The sequence below is a fragment of the Lontra canadensis genome, unplaced genomic scaffold (genome assembly GCF_010015895.1).
Source record: "Lontra canadensis isolate GAN:19392208 unplaced genomic scaffold, GSC_riverotter_1.0 scaffold51, whole genome shotgun sequence".
NCBI lineage: Eukaryota > Metazoa > Chordata > Mammalia > Carnivora > Mustelidae > Lontra > Lontra canadensis.
In genome coordinates this window covers 3,268,605-3,288,049 of record NW_022631045.1, presented here as the reverse complement: position 1 = coordinate 3,288,049, position 19,445 = coordinate 3,268,605, and positions in this window count along the sequence as shown.

Below are 19,445 nucleotides of genomic sequence, written 5' to 3'. Positions count from 1 at the left end.
GTTAGTCTGTTTCCTCTTCTGTTGTGTGAATTTGCTTATATAATAAGTCTCTCTGAACCTAGAGGCTGACTGGTGCTCTGTGAGGAGCTAAGGTGGTCAATTTTGAGGCTTCACTTAGGGATAAGTAGGTGGTAGGCATCCAATGTTTGAAAATGTGGTTTTTCTAACTAAAATTCTGCATGGGGATTACTGCTATTGGCCTCTTCTAAACTTACACTTAAAATACAGAGGGCATGAGGAAACTCCCAGTAATCTGCACACTCTTTATTCCTGAGGAAGTGTCTTATATTTTATTAATTTTTGTTTTCATGAATTAAGTTGGCTAGTATAGAAGAACCACACTACTACCACCATAAAAAATCTCCCAAAACAAAACAAACAAAAACCAAAATAAAACAAAACACAAAAACAAAAACCAACTCAAATTTTAGCTGTTCTCTTCTAAGAGTTTAATCAAAGTACTTCCCAATATGGAGGTGTAGGATTCAAATTTTCTCCATTCTCAGTTCATCTGTTCTTGGTGAAGATCTATCTATACTTCAGGAGTAAACATGTAACACAGAGCTAAGAGAATTCATTCATCTCCTTTCCCTGCTACAGGATTCTTTCTAGAGTAAGCAAGTACTTATATCCATATGGAAATATTTTTTAATTCCTTATAATACACAAATCACTTCCAGATGGATTAAACTACTACATATGAAAAAGTGGAAAAGGAAAATCCTCTTATGATCTTGGGTGATGATAGATTTTTTTTTTTTAATATACTCCAAAAGTCACAAACCATAAAAGAAAATACTGCAGTATTCAATGACAGTAAAATATAAATCTTTGGTATTTTTGACAAGCTATAAATTGTAAGAAGATATTGTCATGACAATTTCTGTTATTAAACTAAAGATTGCAATGGCTATTATAAAGAATTCCTGTCAATTAGTAAGAAAAAGACAAGTCCTGAATAAAAACTCTTGAATATTTACCAAAGGAGATAGGTATAAGAATGTTTGTTTCACTTATGTTTTAGTAGTAAAAAGAAATTGGAAGCAACTAAATGTCATTCAGTAGAATTAGAATGTTATACAGATGTTAATGTAGATCAACTAGGGCTACATGTATTTATATGGATAAACTTCACAAATATCTTGAACAAAACAAACACAAAAGAATATATATTCAAAGATCTTTATAAAACACTTGAGGCATGCATAAAGTTAGTTGTGTATTTTTTTCATTTATGGATTAAGGAAACAATCATGAACACCAGACAAGTTAGTGATGATCTGGAAGGTAGAGTCCTGTAAGGGGAAGGGATCAGCATACATAAAGTGCCATCTTAAGGTATATCTGAACTATTCTATGTCTTTAGCTAGGGTTTCTTTTTTTTTAATAATTTTTTATTTTTTTATTAACATATAATGTATTATTAGCCCCAGGGGTACAGGTCTGTGAATCACCAGGTTTATACACTTCACAGCACTCACCATAGTACATACCCTTCCCATGTCTGTAACCCAACCACCCTCCCCCACCCCAACCCTCAGTTTGTTTTGTGAGATTAAGATTCTATTGTGGTTTGTCTCCCTCCCAATCCCATCTTGTTTCATTTATTCCTTTCCTCCCCCCCAAACCCCCCACATTGCATCTCCACTTCCTCATATCAGGGAGATCATATGGTAATTGTCTTTCTCTGATTGACTCATTTCCTTTAGCTAGGTTTTGATTTTAATGTCTAAATGTGTTCTGATTAAAAATCTGATCTGGATGACGTCATTTGAACCTCTGCATCCAAATGAACCACAAGTCAGCCCTAGCATCCAAATGAACCACAAGTCAGCCCTAGCTCTTTGGACAGATGAAGCATTTTTACTTGGTCAGTTGCAAGATAAAACATGCTAACATATACGGGCAGATACTGCTGTTGTCACTGCTTTCCAGTTGGAAACTAAACGTTTAAATTTGTGATTGGGAAATGTAAAGTAGCTGAGACGTAATAGATATCGAGGGCACTTAATACCAGGCAGAACAGCTTCTGTGAGCATTGGTCCTGAATGGAGCTCTCTGAACTTTGCTTAGGTGGAAACGGAAGAGAGAGCCATGCTTTGCAATTCTAAGAAACTTCATTAACATCTTACCACTCAGACAAGAAAAGTACACATTGATAAGTGTGTGTTTGAAATTTAACACTTGCTAATTTTGTGAACAGATGTGTTGACCTGTTGCAGCTCAGTGAGTTGTTAGTGTCCAAAAAGATTCTTCCAGACTAGGTTTTACATTATGTTTCCAAAGGATAAATCCCTGGTATTTGACTTCTTCAAACTCTCACTACATTGTTCAAGTAAAATCAATATAATCTTAAAAGTATTTATAAGCATTTCAGATTACACATGATTCTCCTTATTAATCTCATTTTATTTTGAATGGTCAGTGACAACCTTGACTAAGAAATACTAACACAGCTTTATAACTACTCAATTTTCAAATGTTTATATTAATAGCTTATTAATGTTCTCAGAGCCTACCCCAAATCTCTGAATTCTAATATCTAGGGGATGTAGCCAGGAAATATGTACTTTAGAAAAATCTCCCTAGGTGGTTCTAATCATTAGCTAAATTTGATTAAAAAATAGAAAAAGTGACAGGATTTGCATCACCACTCATATTCAGACTTTTGGTTGTTACCTTATATTTCATGTTTACTTGCATATTGATTTTAGGTTGATTATCTGATTTATTTACATCACTTGATTGCAAGGTATGTCATTTTGTACACTGATTTGCTTTACTGTGCCATGCAAGTAGAAGATTAATTTAGTTTTGTGAGCAGTCATAAACTACAACTCATCAGGACTCAATATCTGTATCTATATTATAAGCAATGTGTTCTTTCACAAGCCACAACTAATGATCAGCATTTGCTATTTTTACTTCCCTAGTAAAGTACTTTTATTATTTAAAAAAAAAAATGGAAGCTGGGTCTAGATAAGTACACTGAACCAGATGGAGCTCAGATATTTAGACCTAAGAACATAAGAAATTTTTATTACAGTTCCTCAGAACAAAGGTGAATCCTAATATTCTATCGCTTACAGGAACATCGGGAAGATTTGGGGGATTAGTCAGTAGTTCTTCATGATGAGAACCTCTAAAGTTTCAGGATGGATCCTGAATCCTATTTGTTAAATACTAGTTGGGTGTGGACTGATTTTACCCATGTATTCTCCAAAACCCTCTTAATTTGTTTCTATTTCCTAGCTAGTCTGCTCTATACTGTTAATGAATTCTGTATTTTTATTACCTACTCTATAAAATAATAGGGCTTGATTTTTGCCCTAATTTGTTTTCTATAGCTTCAGGGATCGTTCCCTCATGTAAACATTCTGGATAATTGCGCACGTTTGTGTCCACTTTAGTCACGCTGTAACGATCTTATAGATACGGATACAGTCTTTTCAGACATTTTCTGTAGAGAAGAAAATTGTTTAGGGATGGAAGCTACTGCATCTCTTTGGCTATTTTAATTTTCTGTTCTGTGGTTCTTTCTAAATCATGTGCTTCCTCATTAGCTTACTCAAGTAATAGGTACACTGAGTCTTTTGTATAAGGTTTCTACTTTGGGTTTCATTCTCTAAACCTCTCATGATGACCACTATTTATACATTAATGAATATTTTACATTTATATTTTTTATCTATTTTATCAGAAAACTAACTGGCTATGATTTTTGCCCTCTAGAAGCTTGTAGTAGAAGATTGCAGTCTTCTAAAAACTTTTCTGGACTAGGGAAGAACCATTCATTCATTTTCCATTTATCATCTGTCTTCTGGGTGTTTACCATGTGTTAGGCCATGATTCTAGGTGCTGGGGATGACAAGGTCCATGATGAGAAAAATATGTCCTCATGACACTCATATTCTATGTGTGTAGGAGACACAAAATAAAATTGGACAAGTAAATAATAGTATGATAGATAGGCACAAAGGTGAAAAAGTAAAGAAGGCAAAATGTGAAATGTTGGAGGGAAATTGAGGTTTTAGGTAGGTATGAAGGAAAGCTTCCTAGAAAAGATGACTTTTGAATGAAGGCCTGAATTGATGGGACTGACCAGGCAGCTACCTGAGAAGAACATTCCAGATGAAGGAAAGAATGTGTGCAAAGACCCTGAAATAGGAGTATGCTGGGTTGAGTGATAGGAAGGGATAGTATGGTCCCAGCAAAGAACATAGGCAGTGGAAAGAGATAATGTAAGAGAGGTCATGGGAAGTCAGATCACACAGCCCTTCCATATAAGATTAAAAATTTTTTTTCCTTTGAGAAGGGAGATCATCGGAGGATTTTGAGAAAACATAGTCTTACCTATTTTTAGTAGCATTAACCTAGCAGCCACATTCAGACAAGGATCCAGGGAGCCCAGGAGAGTAGCAAGAAAAGCAAACTATTGCATTAATCCAGGTGAGTGATGATGGTTTGGGCAAGGAGAGGGCAATGGAGTGGTAAAAAAGGGTTAGAATGGCAGTCTATTTAGAAAGCAGAACTGAGTAAACTTTTGGAGAAAGAGAGGCTTCAAAGGAATGATCATGCCTTTTGGCCAAAACAGCTAGAGATAAATGATATAAGTGAGATAGGAAAGATCATAGAATCTACTGGTTTAGGGGGATATTTTAAGAGCGCCTGTATTCAAAACCTAGCATAACTGTAATGTGATGAGTTAGTATTAAATTGAGAGTAGACCCATATTCTGAAGATGTTGGTTGGAACATGATGCTAGTTAGAATGTGGGTTTAAGCGAAGTCATCAAAAGGTAAACCACAGACTCAGTCTTTAGAGTATAAGGTCAGCTCTTGGATATGACCTGGAGATGCTTTCCACATCTCTGTCTCCAGTTGCTCTAATGTCACAAACCTTTCTTTCGTCATTCCATACCTTCCCAGGGGAGAGTGCCTCAGTGAGTCTTTAATATACTGGAAGGGCCTCTTGTGCATGCTGCTGAGCTCCCTGTCCCACTCCCCACCCTTACCTCCCGGTGAGGATAAGGGGAGGACTTGTGCTGGCTGCAGAGGTCCATGCTTGGGAAGAGAGTCTGCTTTCTTTTTACAGATTCTTACACCACTTAAGAATTTCTCATGAAGGTCTGTTGCTGATGCTGGCCAAAGCAGTCAGTAACCTGAAGGTTATGTTGGCAGCCTTTGCCCTTCATTCATGTCCATACCCAGTATAAAGACGCACTGAGTGGCATTCTGGACTTTTCTGCATAAGACAATAATATTATATAAAATACATTCTTAGCAATATTGCCAATATTTTATTTGCTTGTAAGAATATATTTTCTATTTCCTTCAGGTCTTTTCCTATTAATATGCAAATATTAATCCTCAGGTATTTTGGTTTCACAAATATAAAGTGGTTCTGGGTCAATGCAGGAAAGAAGTTCATTTTAAGAGTATGAATATCCCAGAGAGAAACTGAATGATGAGGAGCAGTTCAGCAGGGAAAAGAATTTGGTTGCTCTAGCAATGCAAGCGGTGGCATAAAGTAGAGACCCTCATTTGATCACAGCTGAGAAAAGTGAACTCTAGTCATTTTCAATTTATTGCATGTCTGAGTCCAAATCTCTGCAAAAGAACACCCAATTCATTGGATCCATTGGGTGAGTCAGTCCTTAACCCACACATTGGACATGTGATTGACATTTGCCCTTCAAAATGTACTTAATGGTGTTATCAGCAAAAAAAAGTAAAGACTGAAAAGCAAATATCACAAGGGATATTTTGAGTCAGAAAAGAATAATTGTTAAATGTATTATTGAGGGCTCTTTGGGGGAAAAAAAAACAAGCTCACCTAAGTAAATGCACAGTTAGAGCTCTACCTTCTAGGAATATATATTCTGGAGGAAATACAGAGTGAAGCATACAGATTAAATTTTCAAAAAATCAGAATAAGGAAAGAATATGAAGTTAAAAGTCAGGGAAAAAAAAAACAAAAGAAACAGACCAGGCAGTATTCATTGTTTTAAAAATGAGTGAGATTCTATTTGTCCAAAAAGGATCAGAATAATTAGAAGACATACTATAAAGTTGGGAAATTCATATTATACTTAGCAAATAAGGAGTTAGTATTTCTAGTAGCTTCTACAAATCAATATGACAAAGGTGAACACCCCAATAGAAATAGGAGCAAAGAACTTTAACTGACATTTTACAAGAAGAAATGTAATGGCCAAAGTTATATGTGAAAATATTTTCTATCTCTCTAGTATTCAAAGAAGTAAAATGGAAGTAACAATGAGATGTCATTTTCAGCTACCAAATTGTCAGTGATATTAAAAATACTATACCAACTATAATTACATACCAAGTATTAGGCAAGTACAGTGAAAGGGAAGCTCCTTTGGTAGTGGTAAGAGGTTTTCTACGCAGATTGGAGTGACCTGTCTTTTTAAACCAAGGTTTTAATAGTAAAGATTTTGTTGCGGGTTTTTTGTTGCTGAAAATAAAAGAAGCCAACTTTAAGCACAATAAATCCTTGCTGGGAGGGATTATGGTATCACATGGAGTCTAATGGTGCCCAACAGCCAGGCCTTGGCAATGGCAGGAAGCCAGAAAAGTTCTAAGAAATGGATGCAACAGAAGTCTTGACAATGGGAAGATTTAAGACAGTGCTCAGGTTCCCTTTTCTCTACAACATTGTCAATGTCACTCTGCCCAGCTATAGCTAGGTGCTTTAAGCTTCCTGGAAGGTTGTTTCTAGACTATGCTAGATGATGCTACATTGGAGCCTTGTCATGTGTGATGAAATATGGTTCTAGAGAATGGAGCCATCTGGCATGTCATTTTTATGTAAACTAAACTAGAAATAGGGAAGAGAAAGGAATAGTGAGAATGATCAGTAGTACTGCCGCTGATAAATATTAACTCATATCTGGGAACCAACTGATCAGTATTTATTTGTTGCTTATTATATGTTAAGAATTATGGTAAGTGTTAGAAATTAATATACCCTCTTACATTATGTATAGTTTTACTCTTGAAGAAAAATTGCCTCTTGATAGCTAAGTTCCTTAGATGTCTTCATGCTTTTTGCTGTCATGTTTTTGTGGTGATTCTGCATGATTTAACTTGGAATTTATAGACAATATATCCTATCTACTTTGTACTCTGCAGATTCTGTTTATAGTTTTTTTTTAAAGAAAAACACTGCAGTTTTATCTTTGCTTGCATATGTTAGAAAAATTTCAAGTTCACTCAGTAAACTTCGAAATTCCTATTTATAAAAACATGTGAATTACAAATAATTCTCTAATAAAAGAAGCCACTTGAGAGGTTCAGCTTTTAGGCAACATGTATTAGTCAACTCCAAGTTATTCAAATATCTGTAGGCAGTAAACTTATATTTTTGAATATTTTATATTTCAAATTTTTACTAATGAAATCAGCCCAAATCAATTTTTAATGAGACCTAACAGAGCGATATGAGAAAAGAGGAATGATGTGGTAATTTACATATGAAAAATGATATATAGAAGTACAGCACAATAATTAATACTTACTAATAACTAAGTAATTAAAGTCATGGACTCTATCATTTAATAGCTGGATGACCAAAGGTATATTATCAAGATTGTGTGGGTCTAATTTTCACTATATAAAAAATGGAGATATTAATAGTTCATACCTCATACCATCATGTGATGATAAATGAGCTAATATATATCAAGTCTTAGTAACTGGAAAATAACTTTATTTAGTAACTTATTTGGTAACAGTAACTTGAAAATAACTTTAGTCAGTGTTCACATTATTAAAATAAGTATCAGGGTCTACTGAACAGTGATACAGATGATAAGGAGGAAGTACTATGCATATGTATTCCCCTAGGTCAATCTGATCAACTCATTGTTTAAGAGCTGGATTAATATACTTAAAATATTGAAATAGAACCTAAAGAAAATTAGTGCTGAACCCCAAAAAAGTGACCATAACACTTTTTTAAGACTTCATTGTATTTTTAGAGAAGTTGTAGGTTCCCAGAAAAACTGAGAAGGTGGCACAGAGATTCTCCATATATTCTTGTCCCCACACATATGTAGCTTCTCCCATTATCAACACCCCCCACCAGAGTGGTACATTTGTTACAACTGATGAAACTGCATTGAGACAGCATAATCACCCAAAGTCGTATTGTAGTTTACCTTAAGGTTCACCCCTGCTGCTGTTTACTCTCTGGGTTGGGACAAATGTGTAAGGACATATATCCATAACACTGGTTGTTAAGAAGTGTTAGTTGGCATCATGGATGGTTAAAAAGTTTTCTAGAGTTGATTGTAGCCCATTTTATCCGAATGCACCTTCTGGCTTTTGAAGGAATTTGTTTCCAGCATGAGTAGCATTTGTAATGATAGTTATGGAGTCTTAAAGAGAAGCTGTTGAAAAGGCAAGAATTTATTTATTCAACCTTTATTTACCCAGAGGCCGCTGTTGAGTGTTTTCTAGAATTGCCTCAAAGAAAAGCAGTCAGACTCGGCAAGGGAAGAGGAAAATCTTCTGAATAGAGTGGTAAGGTTGTGCATTTAAAAGTGGTAAGGAGGCCCTTAGATAGAATAGATAGAATAGAGGAATTTTCAAAGTACTAACTTGAGGGGGGACAAAATAAAACTATGAGATCAGATACTCTGATTTAAATGTGTGCATTGGCATTCTTTTGACAGAAAAAAATATATAATGAGAAAGGAAACACAAGATGTCATCACACATCACAAATTTGATATTCAGGGGATTCATTTGAATTCCCATTTTGATGTTGAGTTAAAAAAAATACCAACAGCAAAACAACAAACAGGTGGTAGTGGAAATTAAAATATCCTAAATGGAGTGAACTCATGTAATTATAAGATAGGCTTCAGGCCACTTATCAATTATACATTGTAAGTACTGGAGGACAGGAATTGCATCTGACACATCTTTGTCCCCACCCCCCCAAAGCACTGAGCATGGTGACTTGCATATAGCAGATTTTCAGCAAATATTTGTTGAAAGAATTCTTCATGGAATGCAAAATAGGTGTAAGACATGGTTCTTACATTCACAGAACTTACACTTTTCAGGGACAGACAAAAGTAACAAACGTCCGTTTACTGAACAACATTTATAAGATGCAAAATACACGAAATTTTAGGTGCTAGCAACATAAAGTAGTACATTTACGGTTCTGCAGAGTCCGCAAATAGAATCACATGGATTTTTCTGAAAAATTCTGAGTGTGTATAGAGAAGATAGACAATGATTTGGGCTTTGAAGAATGGGAAATTTACAAAGGTAAAATGAGAAAATTTAAGATAAGTTAAAATGCTGTTGTAACACTATCAACTTCAAGGGAGATTACAAACATTAATACTGATAGTATTGGAGTGAACAGAAAGGAAACAAAGGAACAGTAATGAATGGATATAGAATAGTTGATACTGAACTTTTATCAATTCTATATGAAGCTGCTATTTAAAGACATTGTAATTTATTTCTGCATGATGGGACTGGTAACTGTCACACTGCTAAATCTATTAGAAGGAAATATGTCTTTTGGTTCAGTTAATTCAATTCCACAAGTATTTATTAAGCACTTATCTGAGCAAAGCACTATAGAATCATCCATGTACAAGCAATTAAAATTTAACTGGTTCAGAGAATATTTGCTACATCATTTCACTTTAAAAAGAGTTAACTGTTACCATATCCCTTCTTGATCTTCTAGAAGTGCCTTAATTTAGAGGTTTGAGATTGGAATAAATGTAATATCACTCAAGCTGAGCATCTCAATTTTTATATTCAAACTGGGTTTAGAGAAATGGCATTATTAAAATATAATAGCTTATCTCCTTAGAATGCCATTTATAATGTAATTTTACACTTTTCACCTTATTGGCTCCTCAGAACAACCCATCCAAGTTGACTGGATAGACTTTTTTTTTTTTTTTTTTTTTTGCTTATCAGCAAACTGAGGCAGAGATAAGTTAAGTGATTGTTCAAGAGCATTCTATTGGTTGTTTGGAAACCACACCTTGAACACAAGATCTTTAGAAGAAAATCAAATTTTCTTTCAATTGTGTGTTGCTACAACAGAAGTAGCCATGCCATCATCTATTTATCCAGTGAGGAATTTAATTCACAGAAGCTTTTGCACTGTTTGTGAAGAGATTAAAGAGTAAGTTGTAAGAAAAACTCAATGAGCTGTTCATCTGAATGGTCTGCTAGTGTCATGGGTCTAACTTCTCAAAGATATACCTAGGTGAGTAAAATGAAAGAAAAAACTGCACAGAATTTGCAAAAAAAAAAAAACAAAAAACTCATCTGTGTAGACTCTTCCTTTCTTTCTCCTAATGTCCTCCATGTTATTCCTTATGATCCACAAGTAAGTGAAACCATATGATAATTAACTTTCTCTGCTTGACTTATTTCACTCAGCATACTCTCTCCTTCAGTCCTGTCCACATTGATACAAAAGTTGGGTATTCATTCTTTCTGATGGAGGCATAATACTCCATTGTATATATGGACCACATCTTCTTTATCCATTCGTCCATTGAAGGGCATCTTGGCTCTTTCCACAGTTTGGCGACAACTGTGGCCATTGCTGCTATGAACACTGGGGTACAGATGGCCCTTCTTTTCACTACATCTGTATGTTTGGGGTAAATACCCAGTAGTGCAATTGCAGGGTCATAGGGAAGCTCTATTTTTAATTTCTTAAGTAATCTCCACACTGTTTTCCAAAGTGGCTGCACCAACTTGCATTCCCACCAACAGTGTAAGAAGGTTCACCTTTCTCCACATCCTTTCCAACACTTGTTGTTTACTGTCTTGTTAATTTTGGCCATTTTAACTGGTGTAAGGTGGTATCTCAATTGTGGTTTTGATTGATCTTAGTGTATTTCTGTGATGGCTAATGATGATGAACATTTTTTCATGTGTCTGTTAGCCATTTGTATGTCTTCTTTGGAGAAGTGTCTGTTTATGTCTTCTGCCCATTTTTTGACGTGATTATCTGTTTTGTGTGTGTTGAGTTTAAGGAGCTCTTTATAGATCTTTGTCTGTAGTGTCATTTGCAAATATCTTCTCCCATTCTGTGGGTTGCCTCTTTGTTTTGTTGACTGTTTCCTTTGCTTTGCAGAAGCTTTTGATCTTGATGAAGTCCCAAAAGTTCATTTTCGCTTTTGTTTCCTTTGCCTTTGGAGACATATCTTGAAAGAAGTTGCTGTGGCCAATATCGAAGAGGTTACTGCCTATGTTCTCCTCTAAGATTTTGATAGATTCCTGCCTCACGTTGAGGTCTTTAATCCATTTTGAGTTTATCTTCGTGTATGTATAAGAGTATGTTCAAGTTTCATTTTTCTGTACCTAGCTGTCCAATTTTCCCAGCACCACTTATTGAAGAGACTGTCTTTTCTTTTTTTTTTTTTTAAAGATTTTATTTATTTATTTGACAGAGAGAGATCACAAGTAGATGGAGAGGCAGGCAGAGAGAGAGAGAGAGAGAGGGAAGCAGGCTCCCCGCTGAGCAGAGAGCCCGATGCGGGACTCGATCCCAGGACCCTGAGATCATGACCTGAGCTGAAGGCAGCGGCTTAACCCACTGAGCCACCCAGGCGCCCGAGACTGTCTTTTCCATTGGATATTTTTTCCTGCTGTTTTGAAGATTAGTTGACCATAGAGTTGAGGGTCCATTTCTGGACTCTCTATTCTGTTCCAATAATCTATGTGCGTGGTTTTGTGTCAGTACCATGCTGTCTTGGTGATCACAGCTTTGTAGTAAAGCTTGAAATCAGGCAACATGATGCCCCCAGCTTTGTTTTCTTTTTCAACATTTCCTTGACAATTCAGGGTCTCTTCTGGTTCCATACAAATTTTAGGAATTGTTTGTTCCAGCACTTTGAAAAATGCCGGTGGAATTTTGATCAGGATGGCATTGAAAGGATAGATTGCTCTGGGCAGTATAGACATTTTAACAATGTTTAGTATTCTAATCCATGAGCATGGAATGCTTTTCCATCTTTGTGTGTCATCTTCAATTTCTTTCATGAGTATTCTGCAGTTCCTCAAATACAGATCCTTTACCTCTTTGGTTAGGTTTATTCCAAGGTATCTTGTGGTTCTTGGTGCTATAGTAAATGGAATCGATTCTCTAATTTCCCTTTCTATATTTTCATTGTTAGTGTATAAGAAAGCAACTGATTTCTGTGCATTGATTTTTGTATCCTGCCACATTACTGAATTACTATATGAATTCTAGTAGTTTGGGTATGGAGTCTTTGGGGTTTTCCATATAAAGTATCATGTCCTCTGCAAAGAGAGAGAATTTGACTCCTTCTTTGTCAATTTGAATACCTTCTATTTCTTTGTGTTGTCTGATTGTTGTTAGGACTTCTAGTACTATGTTGAACAAGAGTGGTGAGAATGGGCATCCTTGTCGTGTTCCTGATCTCAGTTGGAAGGCTATCAGTTTTTCCCCATTGGGAATGATATTTGCTGTGGGTTTTTCATAGATAGATTTAATGAAGTTGAGGGATGTTCCCTCTATCCCTATAGTTTGAAGAGTTTTAATCAGGAACGGATGCTTTATTTTGCCAAATGCTTTTTCTGCATCGGTTGAGAGGACCATGTGGTTCTCTCTTCTCTTACTTATTTTTTTTTCTATCACATTAATAGATTTGTGAATGTTGAACCACCCTTGCATTAACTATCAGTGTTCTCTGTAGCCTTAAATCATCTGGCATTTGTCAGAATCATCTGACATCTGACTTATTTCCCTCCGTAAATATTTTCTTTCTTTATAGTGACAGTTTGAAAAAGTAAATGAACGAAAACCATTCCCACATGATTCTGCCCCTCATGTTACCATTATATTTTTGAGTGTCAAATAATGCTGTAGGCTGGGTGTACACTCACCTTTGTTCAGTTAAATCAGGCATTCATTAAAATGTTTCCTAGTCTAGGGAGTGATGGGGGCAAGCACGGGATTGAGGAAACAAACCAAATGGAACAAGGATGCCCTTGTCAAATCTATCACTTCTTGTTTAGATTTCCTGTTGAAATAATCTCAGAGGCCAACTTCATCTGGTCAGGTCACTTCCGTGGCATGGAAACATCTAGTAAAATTGGTTAATTTGGGAATCCTCAAACAACTGATGTTTGTTCCCATCAATTTAATATCTATAAGTGTAAATTTTGAGGACAAAAAGCACTGAAAATGAAAGCAAAAACCATTTCGTGGAGAACCTTGTTTACTAAAAAGGAATAGGAACTTTAGCCTCTGGCTGGTAGAGGACACACCTTGGGTTTAATTAGAGCCCTGTCCCATGTGGTCAGCTCTACTTTTTAGATAAATCAATCTGGTGGTTTATGTGGATGATGGATTTTCCTTGTCAAGAGAAGAACAATTAGAGAATTCTGGGACTGTTATTACACCAATAAGTATTTGTCAAATGAATATATTTAATGATTAAATTGTGTAAACTCTTCTGATCAAAATACAGTTGGCCCTTGAACAACATGGGTTTGAGGCCCATTTACATGTACATTCTTTCTATATAGTACAGTACTCTGTATTTTCTTATGATTTTAACACTTTCTTTAGCTTTTTTGTAAGAATAGCTTATATAATAAACATAACACATTACATGTGAAATGTGTTAATTGACTGTTATCGGTAGGGCTTCTAGTTAACAGTAAGGTCTTAGTAGTTAGGTTTCGGGGAGTCAAAAGCTACACATGACTTTTAATTGCACAGGGAAGTCAGCACCTAAAGGTCAACTCCATTCAGTATGTGTGCCACCTCAGGGGACTTTACTTCATTCATTCATATAAGCAACAAATACTGAGTGTAACACATTTTCTGATGGTCTGTTTCTGTACAATGGTGGATTTAACTCATTGTAGAAATCTATAAACTGAAAAGAAAGTTATCTTCCCCCTACATTTCCAACACACAGAGTACAAAGGAAAGCCAAATGTAATAATCACTCCTATTCAAAGAGGGGAAGAAAGGGCATCACATAGTAGTCATTGATAGACAGCTATTATGAAAGCCCACTGGGCAGATACTCTGAAGCCCTTTATTCTGGGTATCAGTGACATTCTTTGATAGGCTCCAGTTCTGTCCTATGAGGAACTCTCAAGTTCATTGTTCTCCAAGGCTTTGACTCAGCCCTCTTGGTGGGTTTTCCTGTTCCACGATACTTCTTCCTAACATCTGAGGCAGCCATGGAAGAAAGGCCCCTCCTTAGTGCTGAGCTGCATTCTCTGTTTAACTCTTGTCCATAGAAAGTCCAAAGAAAGGGCGGGTCATTATTTTACTTCTTTAATCCTCAGTCTTTTTTTGGTCTAGCTTTACAGCACTTTTGGCAATAGAACTCTCCCAAAGGTTTTAATTTTTTAATTAAAATTAAAATTTTTAATTTTATTTGATTTCACTCACCACCTTGTGTCAACATATCTATAGACTTATATTTTGAGGTTATTAGACTTCTGTGGATCGTGTTGTTAGTCACTTTCCACTGAGCCATCTTGTTGGGGGGAAAATTACTGGAAGACATCTTAATCCAGTCAGAGGTCTTAACAAAGACAGAGAATCTTTTCTTAGACTGGTCTTTCTCCATAGCACTCTCAATCTGACCATCATTTTAAGACTGAAGAGGCTGGAAATGAGAATCAGTTGCATCCTCAAACTTTGAAAGTTCAGGAATGTTTGGATTTTTTTTTCCTTCCCTTTTCTTCCTCCTTGTAAAGAGGCCAGTTCTTTCCTGACCTCATTTCCTTCTCATGATGTTTATCAACTGCGGCTAGTAACAAGCCACCTAGGCTAACAGTATTCTGTCTCAAAATCTCCCAGCTCAAACCTACAGATTCCTGAGGTGTATTTTCTGCCTTCTGAGTTACTTGAGGTGACAGTGTTGCCAAATATCTGGCCATAAAATGTCACCATTTGCCTAGCCTAAAATAAATTTCTGGGCTGCCTTCCACTCAGCCACAGAGCCAGGTGACACATTTCTTAATTTTGTGATCTCCCAGCATGCATCTTCTGGGGATCAACTTCTCTGTTTATATGCTGTGGTTGTAGTGATGCTATGAACCCAGTACTCCCCAAATGCCAGTGGTTGACAAAAATGCATACTGATTTCCCATTCGCCAATCTGGATTGGCTGCAGCTGCTCTACTTCAGGCCGGGGATTAGTTTCTAGTCTCTACCACATGTCCTGATGTTGCAGGATTGCAGGGTTCTTGTCTCACGGAGTCGAAGAATGAATCTCGCCGACACAAAAAGGTGAAGTGAAGTGGAAGTTCATCAAGTGAAAGAGTAAGAATGGAAAGAGAAAAGCTCTCTAGAGTGAGAGGGGTCCTGACTGGGTTGCCCCTGAAGGCTTTTAGTGACGGGCTTGGCGGGCTTTTATTGAGAACTGACTGGGAAGCTTGTTTCCTTGAGTTTCTTGTGAGGTCTTGGTTTGTTCCTTATCTCTTGTTCAGGTCTGTGTCTCCACCTGCCAGGAGTAGTTTCACGCCCAGTTAGAGGCCTCCTACCTCTCTTGCCTATAGCTTAACCCCTTACCTACTTGTGGTACAGGACCTGTGGGCAGAAAGAGTTATACTAGGATTGTGAGCAGTGACTGATTGTAATACTAAAAAAGTATTATTAGTATTATTAGTATTATTAGTTGGGGGTTACAGATAGCACAAGTCTCCAAGGAATCTAGAAGCAAGGCTCTCAGGACCCTGAGGGGCTAGCTGCTGCCAAGATGAAGTTACTTTTAAACATTAAGGCACTAAGGCAGCCGTGAGTTCCTGGAGGAAAGTCACGCTCCGCATGTTCAGGTATCTATCAGTGGGTTGCAAGCTGGAAGGAGATTTTAATTTAAGCTACATTTCTTTTGCCTTTGTCTCCCACACCACTGTCCAGAATCTAGTCTGAAGGAGAAGCTCTTATAAGGGCATGCTGTTGTTGTGTCACAGCAAAGAGGCAAGGAGAGCTTTCAGTAACCTTTTTGGTAGATCTCTAAAATTTAGTGACCCTGAAAGAGTCCATGTTTCACTGGCCAGGGTACATCATGTGACTGAATGCAAAACCAGTAGGACGGGGGTGGGTACTCCTCCATGGCAGGCACTAGGGGAGAGTGAATATTACTGAACTCTAATATAATCTTCTGTAAGAAGTTAGTGTGTGTCAGGCATGGTATGTGTTGGAGTCTCTGTAGATCCACAGGAATCAGTGTTTCCCTGGGTTAGTAACTCTTGTGTTTAAAAAAGCGGTGATATTTGGAAACACCAGGGCTTCCTTTCTTCTGAGTACTCATACAAAAATATTTTCAAAACAATAAAGAATAATCCACCTAATTCCTTTCACACACCCTAAAATATAATTCAGGGTGTGAGATGTACCTATTTTTTGTTAGCTGTTTAAAAAATATGACCCAGAATTATTGTGTGTTCTTTAAGGACACTTAGACATTTGGAAACTCATAATTAAATTTAAAGTTTGGTTTGCCAGTATAATCTTAATTGAATGAGATTAATTACCTTTCAAAGAAAAGTTTTATAGAGAAGACTATTTGTTTCAAGTGATACATGTCCACAAATACAGCATGTTTGCTATAGAACAAAGTGTAATTTGCAACAGATTTTGAGAAAAAATACTTACACTGAAACATCAAAGAAATGTTCAGGTTAATTCTAGTGCATCACCTAAGAAAAAAATAGAGTACTCAAATATCAATTTAACATGGAAGAAAGATAACTTTGTCATTAAAAATCAATCAAAAGTAAACCCTCAAAGTTCAAAAAGGAAAAGTATATTAAAATGAAAAATAGCTTTTATAAGTAATTTTACTTTAAAATCTTAAACGCATTAAAATAAATATAATGTAATGAATGAGAGAATAACACTGATATGTTACTATGGAAAGACCTCTTTGATACTATAATGACAAAAATTTGAGATGAAAAAATTTTTAAGAGCAAGAAGAAAATGACACAATGTCGAGGAAGGAAAAAATGTATGAGGCTTGTATCAATAGTAATAAGTTACCATTCACTAAACATCAGAGGAGGTTGCAGGGTTGTAGAGTAAAAGCAAGAATCCCATCCTAAAACTGACTGTAGTGGAAAGGATATTTTTCTCCTCCTCCTCCTCCTCCTCCTCCTCCTCCTCCTCCTCCTCCTCCTCCTTCTTCTTCTTCTTCTTTTTAGGTTTATTTAGAGTGTGAGAGAGCATGTGTGCTCATGTGAGGGTATTGGGGGAAAGGGAGAGCATCTCAAGCAGACTCCCCACTGAGTGCGGAGGCTAACATAAGACTTGATCCCAGGACTCTGAGATCATGACCTGATTGAAAACCAAGAGTCTGATGATCCTGATGCTCAACTGACTGAGCCACCCAGGTATGCCATCTCCAGCTCTTGTAAGTGTTTTAATATGGGTTCAATCTCAAGCTTGGGACTGGGAAGCATAAACAAGGATCTGTGCCAACGCCTCAGTTTTGCTTAGTAGGACATCTGAAATATGCTTGAAACACCTGCTCTAGGTAACTGTTTACATACATGTATATGAGTTGATTCTTACTGGGCTTCTAACTTATTTGCTTATTTATGACCTCCACCATATTTAGCCTGATGCAATTGCCTGCCTCCAAGACTGTGAGGAATGTTATGGTGTGAACGCAAAGAGAAAGCAAGAAATACAGTATTCTGACCCCCAAAATAGGATTTTCAGGTCTTCAGTAAGGTGATAGGCTTGGGAAAAGTATTTTCTAGGTTTCTCCATTTACTGCTATAACTATCAAAAGCCTAGCTTTTTTTTTTTTTTTTTAAAGATTTTATTTATTTATTTGACAGAGATCACAAGTAGGCAGAGAGGCAGGCAGAGAGAGAGGAGGAAGCAGGCTCCCTGCTGAGCAGAGAGCCCGATGTGGGGCTCAATCCCAGGACCCTGGGATCATGACCTGAGCCGAAAGCAGAGGCTTTAACCCACTGAGCCACCTAGGCGCCCCGTAGCTTTCTTAATCATACAATTTTCATACTTAGGAGAGGGAGAAACTCCCATTCCAGACCTTCCTGTCCCAGTTCCTCTTGGTTTGGAGGTAGCGTGAGGAAGGGGGCTTGTTTAACTCCTGTTTAGGTCTTCTGCCTTGTTGACATTAAGTGACTTTTCTGACATCTGGTGAGGTAGAGGGGAAAATGTAGACAAAGGGTCTTTGATTTCATTTTCTGCTGGGGGACACTGTGGGGAGAATTCCTGCATGGTCTGTGGGTGGGGCTGTGACGGGGCTGCCTCAGAATGGAAGAGGCAACTGGCTGTGGGAAGGCAGCTGTGTGCAGGAAAGTAGGCTTCTGTATTGATAAAGACCTTTAAATGGAAGATACAGAAGGAAGCCTAGTGTGGCTGGCTGATAAGCATGCCAGGGAGCTGGGGATCCTTGTAGCTGAGAGGAAGGGCTTTGAAGTTAACAGCTGCCCTGCAGCTCACCCAGGTAAGGAACCATATGGGAGTTACTACTAGACTTTTAGAGCCAGAAAGAGTCAAATAGACCTTATCGGCAAATGAGGACTTCCCTTGGGACACTACTTGAATTCATGGACACACCATTATTTTACCAACTAGAGATTCAAGTATTGAATACCTTCAGGGTGTCCACTTAACCCTACTGGCAAATGCGCCAGTAGGCACAAAAGTGCCCTTTTCCGTGTAGGAAGATAGCATCTCTGCAGAGGGTTGGGGGAAGAAGAGGTGATATAAGACAGCATTATTCCCCTCAAAGATGAATTGTCTAAAGACCTTGCATTATTAGATTGGAGTACTTTATTTTTTATCTACACGATCCAGTTGAATGTGCTTCTGTGAGTAATGGGCAGACTGGTTATGTAGTAAATACATTTAAAACACCACCACATTTTTCTTACACATTCAACTATGTGGGAGTAACTCATGATCTCACAACTTAAAAGTATCCAACCTAGTCTATGGGAAGTTTAAGAAGTAAGTCATATCGAAGAACTGAAAGAAAACAAAACTTCCTCGAAGGCTTTCCTGGGAGACTACTATAAATATGTCGGATTCTTTGTGTTCATAATTTGCCAAGTCATTAGTGGTTCTGGATAACCAATGAAAGTTCAAAGCATGGATTGCCAGTGGATACCACGGCCTGTATTTGGCCTGCAAATGTGTTCTTTTTGGCCTGCACAGTGTTGTAAAACCTTGAACTGATATTTATAAATACAGAGGTTTCACATAAAATGAAAATTTCTGGATTTCTTAAAGTGTATAGAAATGGTGACAAATGGCTGGAGCTGAGCAGAACCTGTCCCTTGAAGGAAAAGTGCCTCAATTTTCTGCAATCACCACCACTTCTATGAATTATTATTATTTTTTTAATGTCCAGCTCAGGATTTGCATTGTTTGCCTGGTATCCTATATTC